The 14,873-nt window shown below is 37.3% G+C and overlaps 1 protein-coding gene across 2 annotated transcripts in view; it reads right to left on the bottom strand.

The window, feature by feature from the left end:
• FSTL5 (follistatin like 5) overlaps positions 1–14,534 on the bottom strand; it is a 333,775-nt gene extending 319,241 nt beyond the window's left edge. For both annotated transcript variants that reach the window (XM_074866563.1, XM_074866564.1), the window contains exon 1: positions 14,243–14,534. The gene's annotated coding sequence lies outside the window, so the exon portion shown is untranslated. The remainder of the gene's footprint in view (positions 1–14,242) is intronic.
• Between the last annotated feature and the right edge of the window lie 339 nt (positions 14,535–14,873).

Genomic DNA, 14,873 nt, shown 5'->3' with positions numbered 1-14,873 from the left:
ATAATAGAAATATAGGGAAATGTTTATGTAAAATTGACTGGAACTAAGTTTTGATCATCTATGGTGCCAGGAAACACTAAGAGCAGCCTCTTAACAGAAAAAAATTACATTTCAATAAGAAATTAAAGCCAGATGGCTTAGGTACTGTCATCACCAGACACTCTGTATCACATCTGGTAGGAGCTGTGTGTATAGACAAAAGCATCCCATCTCTCTTCTCACATAAAGTTATCGCTCTGAAATGACAACCTCAAGAGTAATCACCCCCTTGCCTGAGATGTAAGTCCGTGCTCCCTTTTTCATTCCACCCTGAAACTGTTCCCAATTTCCAAGTCAACCACATAGACTGGGATAGTCTAGGACATCTTTGTGAAGTGTGACACTCTGTCAAGGAGCCAGGAGACATTGCTGAACATCGCATTCCTACTGCTCAGCCACAAATGCCGATTGGATAATTGATGGCAAATGTGCAAGTGCTGCAGCTACACACAGGTCCTTTATTGATGAATCAGTTACCGTAGGCATGAATGCATCCTCAGTGCTGACCCAGGTAAGTGTCTCCATACAATTAGAATTGAAAGCTCCTCTTGCCCCTGTCTGTATTTTGAAGGTATGGGAATGCCTACCCTTCAGTAATTTCAAATATTTCTTGTTATCCACATGAGATTTTCTGCAAACCACCACTGATTACTCAAAACAGAAAAAGAGTTTTTTGAAAGTTGCAGGAGACTATATATGCAGAAAAAAGATTTTAATCTTGTACAGCAACACATGATGCAATCTCAGAACAATTACATTTATACTATTGCAGCTCTTATGTGACTACTAAGCAGAAAAAAGAGCCTCAATGGAGGCTATGCAGATAAAAGAAAATCATTTTTTTGTCTTTAATTAGGCACTTTAATATCATCATTCCCATATTCTCAAAATTTCTCATGGTGACCCATGGTGGAAAAGCAGAATTACCCTGCCTACAGACAGAGGGAAAAAATCACATTTCTTTCATCTTCAGCGTCTTAAAGCATACAATTGCATAAATGAGGCACTCTGTATAGTCAATGAAGAAAGGGGATAACAATTTCTGCCCTCTGGAGCAAGACAGCATACAGATAGAGATCATCTCAAGTCACAGCTGATGGCAAACCCAGGTCAAGCCTTCTCTCTTTGCCTCCTCCAAAAATAAGGCCAGGGACTGAGTTACTCCTGTAGTAATAGGAAGTTCCAGCAGGAAGAAGAGGAGAGCGCCAAAGGATAAAGGTAATAAACAAGGGGACTGAAAATCAGGTTCACCATTCCTCTTATTGGCATGGGGTGGAAGATGAGGGGAAGGGGGATGATGCTAAGGAAGGAGAGGCGATATCCCTTGCTGCAGTGCATACTGCTCATATTTCTTAATTTCTCACTTAATAAAGGATTGCCAACACTCAGTGCTGGCACTGCAGCCAGTGGCTGGAATTTCCAGGCTGAACGCTTGAAAACAAAACAAGAGCAGAGACATTGCTGCTCTCTCCCAATAGCTGGCTGCTTTGGGCAGCCTCCTATCCTTAAAGCCAGCCCCAGCAGACAACCCAAACTCCAATCTGAGAGGTGCCACTAGGTACTGCTCCTTATTCATGGCCCATAATAGTACTACAGGCTCCAACTTCCCCACAGTTCTGAGCGTACAATATGATACTACACAACACACATTGGAAAAAGGTGAGTAGTGTCATTAGAAGAATCCACAATTATCCCTTCTTTCCAAAGTTACTTGACTTCTTTGAACATCACCCATGAAAGGTAGCTTGGATTCAGGTCTACATTTTGCTCCAGTTTTGGCAACTCTAAAAGCCCAAGGGAGATGCAAATCTTGAAAGAGGATATTTAAAAAATACTCCAGAAGAATAATTTTGTAGAAATCTAGGCAAGACAACCCTTTCCAACATTTTGGATTTTTTTTTTTAACCATAGTGGGATATCAGACATGTGCCTGGGAGGATAAATGTAGCTATAACACTGCTCTCCAGTAATCTCTTTCTAGAATAACATTCCCACAAGGCTATCATCACCCACTTGAAATTATAGCATAGGGACAAAGTATCTCTCCAGAAACCCTGACAGAAAAGCTTAAAGCTATGTCTTTTGGGGGAGGGGGGGGGGAGCGCGGGGCTGCACACAGTAGTTACCAGTATCTCAGTGACTGAAGTCATAGGACTGTGCTGTTCTGTTCAACTTTTATCTTGGGCATTTATTTTTACCACCTACTATATGTCCACAGTAACACACTAGTTCAAATCAGTTTTATATAATTTTGATGCAAGCTGGTTTGTTCCATGAAACTGATCTTAGGCCATGATATTCCAACTGATAACAAGTTGAGGTGGAGGGTAGTGGAGGAAAAGGTTAATTTCTGGCCAGATCAGCTTCCTAGTCCAGCTCACCAGCCACTCATATGAACACCATTGGTCAATAGAAGGAAAGGAAAGACTTATCAATGGGTACAAAAGGATGGGAGGGATAGCAGCAGTCCAAACACAGATCAATTGATACTCCTCTAAAAATTCACTTTTTCTTTTACAGTATAGTGCTTTCTCCTTATAAGTCTTATAATCACAGAAATATTTTTTTTATGAAAGGTTTGCTAATATTTTCTAATCTTAATTCCAGTACATGCTGCTTAGTATTTCTTAGCATTTTAATGAAGATTTATTTCCATTCTTAGGTCTGGACAAACTAAAGGATGTCTAAACCGGTCTTTAAGTAAAACAGGTAAGTAATTACACTAGTTACATGGTTTGTGCATGACACCTACTTTTTCCAATATCTTCACACAACATGGGAAAAGCATTTTCACTTCAACTAGACAAAAAATGTTTTTAAATCATTCCACCAATTTCATTTAGTGACTGTCTGCAAAATGATGGATTAATATAGTTTAATCTTTCGTTTTCCTGATAGATATCAGAGTCCAGTAAGGATCCATTTAGTTACAATGTGAAAATACATAGTTTATTTTCTGATTTGCAGCTTTTCCTGCCCTATTATGTCAAAGTGAGCACAATAAACTTTAAATCAGCATAGTTAAAATATAATTGAAATTATGTTTAAGCAAGCTTAGTACATGGGTGTCTGTCTTATATTGTTGTGACTATAAACTTGACCCTGAATCCCACAGCAACATGGAAGACTTTTCTGATGCTGGGACTCTCTGAATTATTTAGACAGAAATAATAGATTTTCCTCTTGCAGACAACATTTGCAAAGTTTTGTTTTCACTATGTGACATTAACTTAGCTTGACATTGTAAACATCCATTCTAAAGCAGCATTCTAGCTTTGGGGGTTTTGTTGTTTAATTTCATTATATAACAGAAAAAAAATTTAGATTGACATTGTGGATCATTAACAGCCCTTGGTGAGCATCCAGTAATTTAGGAGCCTTCTTTAGTAATACAGCTTTTTATGATTAATATTCTTCTGTTGTCACAGTTGCCCACTGACTCTAATTTCATAATATTTCCTGCAGATGGAGAGAAATAACATGCATGCAAGGATAAAGAGGAGGAAGCAAATTTCAAAACAATGCCGTAATCTTCATTACAGAAGTGTTCTTTTAGTAATTAATCATGGAGCTGCACATATGGTGTCTGATTTATCCTCATATTTTCACCAATCCAAACCTGCTATGATAATATTAACGTAAATGTAATCATACCAGTTTTCAGTCAGTCTAAGAGCACAGAAAAACTTTTTTTTTTCCTTTGCTTTTTCCATGAGTAATTCCACAATTTTTTTCCACTAGAAAACAGGAGAAAAAAAAGTAGCCACAGTGTCACAATTTTAGCTATTGTGGACTTCGCTTCTTTGTGTCTTTAAAGGAAGTAGCAACTTCATTATTTCACTCTCTTTTGGTGGGTCATCAGTTATGTTCTTCTGGTTTAGGATTATTTCATCAATGTTTTTACTCTTAGAAGATGTTAAGATATTCAGCAAACAAGAACAGTTTTTCTAGTGAGATATGTCAAGGGCTTCTGCCCTCTGCTTAAATATTCTACAGTAAAATTTAATTCCTGCTGAAAAGAAAAATGGAACTGTCTCTTAACATGAAGCAAGAGGAAAAAATATTTCTCAGTCCATAATTTTTTCCCTAAGCATATTTAAGAGCATATTCTGAAGCTTTTGTTAATTTATATGTACAATTACTTGATTTTTGTCTTCACTTTCCACTCTGTTCTCTAATCCCAGTTCTGCCAAATTCTGAACCCTTCATTTGTGAGCAGTTATGTGGCTTCTTCTGGGTATAGATGTATGTTAGTACAAGCAAAAAGGAGTAGCAGGATTCTTACTGTCCAAGTCCTAGAAAGCATAGCCTTTTACTTTCTGTTCTCTGTTTCTTGATAAACTTGAGACTAGGTAAACTCAGAAATGTACTAAATTAGAAATTTATGGGCAACACTTCTTAAATGGTACTTTTTTTATATTTGAAAACTCAAAGATACCAAATTTTCATATAGTGATAATATCAGCTCTTCCCCCCCCCCCCCCCGCCCTTTATATAAAGTATCATTAAATTCTAAAAATAATTTACTACGTAAGAGTCTTTCTCTGGATTGTTTCTCCTCCACTTATTAACAAACTTCAGATGAATATATTTGTCTAGACACATCATTTTCAATTGGGAAGCTTCAACTCTGAAGCTGCACTTTTACCACTCATGTTTGTAAATAAACCTTCACTGCACAGTGCATATTCATTCAGCTTTTGCATTGTATGTTGGCTGAAAGGAGTTCGACTCCGTAGAACTTTCCTATTTCTTTGTGCCTCAGTTTAAGTTACTTAAAGGAGGTGTTTTAACTAGTGAAGTTTTACAGGTAACATTTTGTATTCCATGAAATGCTGCAAGGGGAACATGTTAGAAATTGTAATAATTAAATACACAATCATTAACACCAAAAAAATGTGTTTGTTTTGTTCAGAAAGAGGCCATTTGTGAAATAAATTACTATCAAAAGGAGGGATAAGAAAGTAATGTAAAAGATAACACAGGAAAACAGAAGTGCATAATTACTGCTGGACATAAATACTGGAAATAGAAGAAAGTTAGTTATGTATTACATGTATCCCACACAAATAATTCTGATGCGATTATTACAGGATTGTGATGGAACAGATCCCTCAGACACTGATCTAAAACTAGGAAAACTTCATAATGATTATTGGCTTACAAACTTAGTTTATACACAGAACGAACAGTGTGCTGAGAAGCTACTTGTCCCTAAATATTCACTGACAAGAGTGATAGCAATAATCCTTTTCAGCAAATGGAATTCCTTCTCGTGCTCCCTAACTAGGTGTGGTTTGTAGATTGGTGGACCTTACCAAAGGTCACCTCAGAAATCCAGTTTCAGTGAGAAATGCCTAACCACTGCTAAGGAACTCCCAAAATTACCAAATCTTTTCCTTTCTTAAAAACACCAGACCTGACCTTACAGGGATGTTAACAGATATAAATCAATGTACCACAGCATCCTTCTGCTGCATGCTGGGATAAGAAAAGTGATGTTGAAAGTCATAATGATAATCTGAGGCCTTAAGAATCTCAGATGTATGGGAAGTTTAAAATGAGTCTTTGAATCAAAAAAAAAAAAAAAACCACAATTATTTTTGCAACACATATATATAAGATTATAACTCTTTTCGGAAGAGCCCCAATATGATACTTAACACAGATTTTCAGAATTCAGAATTTCTATGCATGCATAAAATCTACTGTTCACTTTATTTATTAGAAAAAAGAACAAAGGTACAAGACTCTCTGTTTATGTTTTAACCATTGAGAGCTTCATGATCAGATCTTTAAGCTTTCCTCCAGCATTTACATATGATAACTCCAGGAACAAATACCTAGTTTATCAAAAATACAAGACTAACTAAATTTGGAACTTTTGTCTCTCACAAGGAAATCAGAGAATGATAAAACCAAAATTATTAGCCTTATTACTTCACACAGTTCATGGAGAAGTCTGATGCAGCACATAAATTAATAAAAATACTCAGTACAGTCAGTAAATTATATCACAAACTTTCATTTATATCTCTTATTAATATGAGAGCTGTTCTATCTCAGAAATTATGATAACATGGGAGTGGAGGATGTTATTTTTGATATTGATTTCTAAGGCTTTGGAAATAAAAATCAGGTTTTTGGTATAGCTTTATTAATTTTTTATGTATATACCATGCATATTTTTACAAAGACAAGCATGGAAGCACTTTTAAAAGTTTACATATGCATAGAAGAAATTACTGAGAGCCTAGAGCAGTGGATGAATGTGATCATCACACCGAAAGGATATAAAGGACACAAATATATTAAAATATGAGATTTTTGGTCCATAGGGTACACCAATTTAAGATCTGATGCCTGAAGCACTCTACTAATGCTTCAAATGAAACTTCCAAGGTGCAGCTAACCTTCCCCCACCTCGGTGACTGCAACAAGAACATACAAATGTAGACTGTTCAAATATTTTTGTGACAATAATTCTCAAAGCATAAAGGAAGAGAATCAGCCTATTATTAGACAGTAGACTAAAATGTAATTATAGCTAAGCAACACAGTTTAAGTTCACTTGAAAAACTGTTTCCAGTTCAAAGAATAATTAGCATAATACAAAAGTTAAATCTCAGGAGTGATGTTAATTATGTTTTTTCTTTTAGTGTCCCAAAGAAAGAATTAAATCAGCCCATGCATCAACATGTCAAACATTTTTTTTACAGAATATTACTGTTTACCACAACAGCCTGGAGCAAAAATCATAAATTGTAAAATAGAAATATAATTTTCACATTAAAGTACTACCATACCACTAATTATTGCTGGGTTTCTGAGTTACATAAGAATATAAAGATAGTGTAAATGGAAGACAAAAGCATATCATATATGTTAGAGGAACAAATTTAAAATTAATATTTTAACTCTCCTCTATACTAGCTGAGATTCATTCACCTTAAAAGCAAAAGCATAGGAAATAAATGCAAAATACGATCAGTCTTCAAACTATCATAACCTGGTGCTGTGTGTCTTGTGGTTTATTTTAAATAAGAATTATCTCTGTCAAAGGGCTTGGTAATATGGAAAAACAGCAATGTGATGAACTGTATTTCAGTTTGAAAATCAGCACTCAAGATTAAAACCATCAATTTCTCACTGAAGATGAGCTTATGGCTAACCTTGGCTGCTGCAAGGAGAGGGAGGACCCATGCAACTTAATTCCATTTTACAAGGACAAGCCAAAAATACTGTCAGGAAGAGCCTCTCTTCCTTCTCTGTGGCCTCTCCACTGCTGAAACAGATGATGAGCTGAACTCATGTTTCCATCTTGAAACAGAGTGAAGAAGAAAAGAAGGACGCAGTGTTAAAATAAGAGGTTTCATTTTAGTATCAGGTTTTGCACTCCTGTGAATACTGTAGGGCTAACTGAGCAAATGCTTGGAAATGATACTGTCTTTCTGACCATTTTCTGAGCATTCATCTGTCAGACTTGAGGAATACCTGGACAACACTGAGAAAGTCTGCCTTTACCAAAGGTACTTGGTCTCAGATTTCATTCTACAGGTTCAACAATTTCAAATCTTTCATAAAAAGTGAACAGTCACCAAGATATTGTACAAACTTTATGTCTTATGAAGGTTTCTGCTTTTTGTTGACTTAAGACTCAAACCAGACTCTTAGAAGGGAAACATTAAACACTGCTAGAAATGGTGATGCGGAAGGAACAAAAAACGCTCTAAAATGTGGCAAAATAATTCTCCTTCTCCTGAAAGCAAAATGGAAAAAACATTTTCAAGATTAACATGGTGCATCCCTTCTTTTAGTTAAGTACAATAGGTTATTTTCTGCTATATTAATAGAAAGTTGGAATGCTGAAACTTTAAAAGATTGTTATTTGTGAGTTGATCAGTTGTTCATATGCATTTAGCTTTCCATTACACTAGTTTGTTCTCAGAAAGCAGATACTAGTCTTTTCTGTGTGAATCTTGCATAAAAAAATAAATTTCATGGTGCCAAGGATAATTTCTTAAAAAAAAGCCTTAAATTTTAGTAACTTTTCCATGTAGAGAATACAATCGTAAAAATTATATATAGTTGTACTCGGGTGCACTCTCATCTAGATTTCATACAGGGAACAAATACATCCTAGGAATGATAGCCAACACAGGCATTCTTATGCTGGTCTTGACTAGAGGCCATATTGCTATGCTTTCCTGGAAAAAAAAGAAATCCTTCTGTGGCAAATTATGGAACATATAATTCATAAGTGAAGTTTCCTCCTAATCTATTTTGCTTCTCTTCTTCACTTATTTGTAAGTATTTTGTCTTTACATGTAGGTACATATTAGAACCTTTTTCAATGCTGGCCATCAACATCTTGAGTTAGATCACACCTAAAGTACTGTGTCTTGTTTTGGGCCACCTAGTGCAAGAAAACTGGATAAACCGGAGCGAGTTCAGCAGAAGGACAATGGGCAAAACTGATATGGGGAGGTTCAGACTGAATATAAGAAGTAACTTTTTCAGTTATTTTTCCCACTTTTCTGCAGTTTATTTACCTTTTCCCCTAAGGAAATCTTCTTAGGTATCATGGCATTTTCATGCATCCAATACTTTTGTTGCTCCTGTTTCTTGTTATCACTGGAAGGGCATGACTGTCACCAAATACAGTCCTCATTTATATAATTGTAATATTGGTGGTACTGTCCTCCTAAGTTATATAATTTTAATACTGGTGGTACTATATTCAGTCTCTAACAGAAACAAAAGCTTCATTTATTTTTTGACTGCTCTTGCGTATGAATTAAGAATTCCATTGAGCTGCCACAATCATGTGAAAGAGCTTTTTTTCTTTCTTTCCTAGTAATTATGGTTGACAAGGTGGTGTTTTAAATAAAAATTTATGAAAAAAAAAAGTTAAAAAAAAAACTTAAAATGTTCAACTTTGAAGTATGTTATAATCTGCAAGCTATTTGAAAAAAAAGTTTATTTCCACTACCCATCATGAAAGAAGAAAATTTTCTACCTGTTTTTGCTTCATGACTCATTGATTTGTTTAAGAGTGATTAGTAGTATAATGATTTACATATTATTTAGGAAGACAAAGTTCTGTCACAATAATGAAAATACATACAGTTCAGAGTTACAATGCAGAAAGCATCTAAAATATTTTGTTTCCTAATGGAAGCGAACATATGCAAAGTCATAATCTGGAAGTTCCTATTATTTAATGAAAGAACATTTTTTGTAAGGAATAACATTTTATGTAATTAAATGTCATGAGCTGCTTTAAGATTATTTTACTTCTTGTTGTAGATATTAAGAACAACTTCATGAAGAACCTAAAAATTATTTCAGAAAGTTTTATTATGCTGATTTTAAAATGACAGTGGTTTTTAACACAAGAACGCCCATTCAGTGGTAAAAATATTTCAGAATTACAATAAGCCTTACTTAGAGGAAAATGAAAAAAAAGCTCACTCTTGTCAGGAAAAGAAAGAAGTATTTTAAATATCCTTCATCTTCCAACTAACATTTTCAAGTACTTTATTATACAAAAAAGTCTTTCTAAAGCCTGCTCTGAGAAGCACTGCTGGACACCAATCTCAATTAATTCAAATGCAAATAAACTGTGAACTTCAACCTACTTCAAGCAATCAGTGTAAGCACTGCCAACTCTTCCCTCATTTAACTCTTTAGAACTTCTTATTTTCTTAAGATTTGCACAACTCAGCAATGCAACCAAATAATTCACTACTAATTTCACTTAGTGTATGGTAAGAAGAGTGATTAATTGAATAGACTTACTATGAGCATTTCTAGGGTAGTAAGGGTAAATACCTGCATAAATATTTCTATCAAATAAAGCTAAAAAAAGGTAACAAATACATATTTTCAAGTCATTTTCATACCCACTTGATAAGGAATCATGCCTGGCTAGACCACAACAGTTTGGCTGATTTGAGCTTACTTCATTACATCTCTTGACCAATATACTCAGCCATTACAACCAGAGCTATCAACGGCAAAGAGGAAATGGGAGATACTGGCAAATGTGAAGCATTTTCAGAGTTCTGCCACACTAACTGTGCAGAAATTTTTTTATCTGCACTGGCCCATCCAAATGAAGACATATCTGTTAATAAATGTAACTGCTGGAAAGGAACACAACCTACCTACTAGGAGACAAGACTTTGTCACTAGAGGTTACTCAATTAACCCAAAAGCTAAAGAAGTCATTTGTCAAATAGCACAAAAGAGAGTTAGCCTGTGGGTTTGATTTCTCTTTACTACATTCCCTGGGCATTAGCAATCTTTGATATTGGGGTGCTAGGGGGAGTTTCATACAGCAGTTTTCAAAGGTGGTGGTCAACCACAACTCTTATTCCACCCACAGACTTCTCAATATCTCTTTACTACAGAGACAAAGTTTCAATTTACTGTTCTTCTAATAATATAAAAGGGTGTTCTTTGTCTTTTCTGTTTACCAAGAGGCAAGGAAAAGCATGCTGTATTAAATATGTATAATATCTTATGCAAACAAGTTCCCAGCCTTTTCATATGTTGACAGCTATTCCCTAAGCTTCAGTAAAGAAAAAAAAAAAAAAAAAAAAGCTTGAACTATAAAACTGGATTAAACAGATTTGCAAATAAACTTGCTAATCTATTTACTTTGCTTTAAAATTATGAAGCATAATAGGCCAAGCTACACTGAATAATTAACGATTATTTTCCTGATTTTGCTTAGAAAAACTGAAGAACAAAGTTGAGAGTGGCATTTGATTCATTAGTCCCCCTTGAGCCCATGATTCAATCCTATGTTATTTAATGTCCTGAATTGTCCCATAACGTTTGCCAGTCTGGAGAAAAAAAAAAAAATCAGAATTGGCTACCTAAGTCTGACCTCTTACCTCTGAAATATCTAAGCCAAATTCAGAATTGTTAAAAGGCAGAACTATTCATATTGGAGCTCCACCTTTTTATTCAGGTTTGAAACTAACAAAACCAAGCAGAGCCTTGCTTTCAGTATTATTTTGTAGCCTCTAAAAGTCAGAGTGGCACAAATGTCACTAACATGTAACTAAAATATTATATAAAACAACGGTTTAGAAGTGCATGCATTTATCCCAAGGATAAAAAAGTTTGCTATTAATGGAGACATAATTTATGTGATTGTAACAGTTCTTTTTTTCTAGGATTGAATATCTTTGCTTTTTTAAACAAATAGGATTATTGGATAAACTCTCACCAAAAAAAAAAAAAAAAAAAAAATAGCAGAATGACAAACCAGCATGATTACCTAGATCCAGAACACACCTAGAACTGAGCAACCACAGCATTTGGGTTTTTACTAAGTACCATTTACTGTCAAAGTCTGTAGCCCAGCAAATAGCCAAGTGATGCACTATCTAAGCTTAGGATGCCTGACAGGTTGTAAGTATGTTGATATCATCAATAAGTGTATGCCCTCACATGCACCTCTTTGTGTGTTGATCAGTGTTAGCAGGGTCTATAAAGCATCACTTTAAACAGGGGATTTCCCTGAATAGTGATTTTATGACAAAACTCCTCCCTGAGCTTGCATTAATTCTGCAGTCAGCTGTTTGTTCAAGTCATTAGTATCCAGTTTTCTTCAACTTTTGAATGGTGTTAAAGGTCTTGGAACTGTACAGTATACAAAATCACATCCTTACAAGTGTACAAATATGCTTGAATAAGGATTACTACTGAAGACAAACTTTTTCTAATTAGAACAGATGGCCAAAATGGCTATGGACCACACCTGATGTATATGTATATTTAGAACACCATTTTGTTGAAAAACAGCAGTGCCATTTTATTTCCTTGAGAGTCTACATATAATTTCAAATCTCCAATTTTAAAGATAATTTATTAAATAAAGCAGCCAAATACAAATGAAGGCGAAACATTACATAGAAAATACAATCAGATATAAGATAGAAATTTAAAAGCTCAGAATTAATGTCTTAGCATCAAAGTTTATCACCTGATTAATGCTGGTAAAAATGACTGATCTCAGCAAGATCAATGACTTTTATTCATGTAATGATGGATATAGTCCCTTTGCAGTTAACAGAACTATGTGTATGAATAAAGATTACTCAAGTGAACAAGGATTTTCAGATTCAGGCCCTATATATTTACAGCTAAACATCAAAAGTTTGGCCATATAATTAATAGGTTGGTTTGGGGCTTTCTTTGGTGGTTTTTTTTCATCAGTTAATGCGTTGTTTGCACCACATGTTTCAAAATTAACTTTTCCAAAATATTTTTGTAACGTCTACTTTAGAAAGCAAGCCTCATGAATCTTTATACTTTAAAAAGTATTGTTTAAAATTCTATCAAAACATTTCAAAGCAGATTAATATTCACGTCAATGGCAGATGATAAGAGCTGTCCTAGCTGATGGGTAGACTATTAATCAAGATTTGCACCCAGTACAAGTGCTGCGTAATAAACTTTCTTTCCCTACTGTTTGAGAGAGGAAGGCAATAGCTGCTTTATAATTGAGGGGTGGGGGGAATAGCAAAACATATGTATTTCCTAATTCTACCTACATTTAATGAAAGCCCTGACAACCTAAACTACTTTCTCCTCAATTTGCTTGCTTTCAACTTTACTCCTCAGTAGTTCTGTGTTGCTGCCCGATGGTTATTTTTATATTCCAGCTGATAAAAATATTCAATAGAAACAACCCACCTTAACATTAAATAAGTGATGCAGGAGTTAAAAAATAATATAATAATATGAAACAGTCTCCTTTCATCAGCTTCATCTCATTAGCAAAAGTTACACTCCATTACTACAGCTGTTATCACTTGTGTAGGACAACTATGTAAAGAAACAATTGTGGTTTAGGTCCCAGTTCCAAAGAAAATTCGTCACAGCCACAAGAATGTAAGGTGCTACATAATGCTAAAAAATACAGGGTGGGGACCTCATTCGCCTGCTTGTTGTGTTCAGCCATCTCAGTAGCACTGGCTACAAGCAGCAGCAGCCCATCCCTTCTGGAATCAGCCTTAATCTCAGACACAAATGTCCCTGCATGGTGCTCTGTACGTGTAGAAATCCCTGCGTGGCGCTCTGCCCTGTACGTGCAGAAATCCCTGCGTGGCGCTCTGCCCTGTACGTGCAGAAATCCCTGCGTGGCGCTCAGCCCTGCTCGTCTGCAGAAATCCCTGTGTGGCACCCAGCTCTGCGTGTGCAGAAATTCCTGTGTGGCACCCAGCTCTGCGTGTGCAGAAGTCCCTGTGTGGCGCTCATGACTGCGTGTGCAGAACTCTGACAACTCACAGAAGCAGCAGAAAACCCCTCTGTGAAGCAGAGCTCTCTACTAAGCTTGCAAAAGGTTAAACGCTGCTGAAATAGTAAGATGTACATTTCGTATGTCCACACTTCCAGTTCCATTCAACTACAGACAACAGCAGTCCTATAACATAACATAATATGGTATTATTAAATCAGAGATTTGCATTTACACCTAGTTGTAGCCTGGAGGAAGGCCTGACATTCACCAGTCGATATCAAAGGAAACAATCCACAACTTTCACGGGCACACACACACCACATTGACCTTGGAGGTAGAGGTGGGGATGATCCCTTTCAGAAAGGTGCGTTTCACAAGTTCACAGTGTTACAGCATTAAATTGTTCATCAAGTAACAAGGTATCACCATCCTTCTGTTACACACGTATACAGGCACACACAAGAGCAACATGAGGCTATGCTTTTAAATCCTCTTTAATTCCTACTTTGCTCTGTACATCCCAGAATGACCTTATGTATCCCTTCTTCCCCCAGACAGAATCAATTAGAGCTTTTCTTGTCCCCCAAAACTGGTGCTTATACAAAGCAACTTCTGTAATGTCTTTTAATACCTTTTTATAACACTCAAGATTTCCAAAAGCAAATATTTTCAAACATATAAATGTTAACCTGATAGCAAGTTTACAAGAAAAATAAGCCTCTAACTTCTCATTCTAGATTCATCTTTTGTTTACAGAGCCCTTCGTACTGAAAACCGCACACGTCTTTTCCAAGTGTTGCCCCTACACTGACCTAAGGGCTAATGAGCTCCCAACTTTGCTCTGCTTTTAATTGCCAGCTCCTCCATCCCATTCGTCACCCCACTACCACTTCTATGAAGATATCAGCTGGGAAAAAAAAAGAAAAAAAATTTCCTGCTTACCTTACCCAAGAGTCACTAAAGTCCTCAAGGGGAAAAAACAAACCGCCGGGTCCCCGCCCGAGAACCGCAAAGAGCGGAACACTTCTCCTCCGTTCAACAAAGCCGAAAGCGGACCCCCGCGATCCGGCGGAGGGAGCCAGCCGGCCCGGGGACAACTCGAAGCAATTCCCGCCGCGGGCAGGCGCGGGGAGCCCCGCCCGGGAGCACGCCCGCCGGCCCCAGGCGTCGCGGGGAGGCGGCCGGCGCGCCCGCCCTTCAGCACCCGCAGCGCGGCGGACAGCACCGGCCCCGCTCCCCCCGCCGCTGCCGCCGCCGCCGCCGAGCCCGGCTGCCGCTGCCGCTGCGCCTCCGCTCCGCTCCGCTCGGCCCGGCCCGCCCCGCCCCCGCCCCGCCCCCGCCCCGCCCCGCCCCGCAGCACCCGACGGGCACCAAAACTTGCTCTCAACTCCCCAACACGCACACGCACCCTACAGCCCTTTTTAAAATTTTTTTCTTTTTTTATGGGGTGGGAGAAACTAAACGTCTTGTATTTCCCCCCCGCTCCGTGTCGCCGAAGGGCTCCCCGCCCCCCCGGAGGGCCGCTGCCGCGATGGAGCTCAGCGCTTCCCCCCTCGGTCTCCCCTCGGCGGGG

This window comes from Strix uralensis, chromosome 4, assembly GCF_047716275.1.
Source record: "Strix uralensis isolate ZFMK-TIS-50842 chromosome 4, bStrUra1, whole genome shotgun sequence".
Taxonomy (NCBI): domain Eukaryota; kingdom Metazoa; phylum Chordata; class Aves; order Strigiformes; family Strigidae; genus Strix; species Strix uralensis.
Note: the sequence above shows the minus strand (reverse complement) of the source record. Positions and strands in the feature narration are given on the sequence as shown.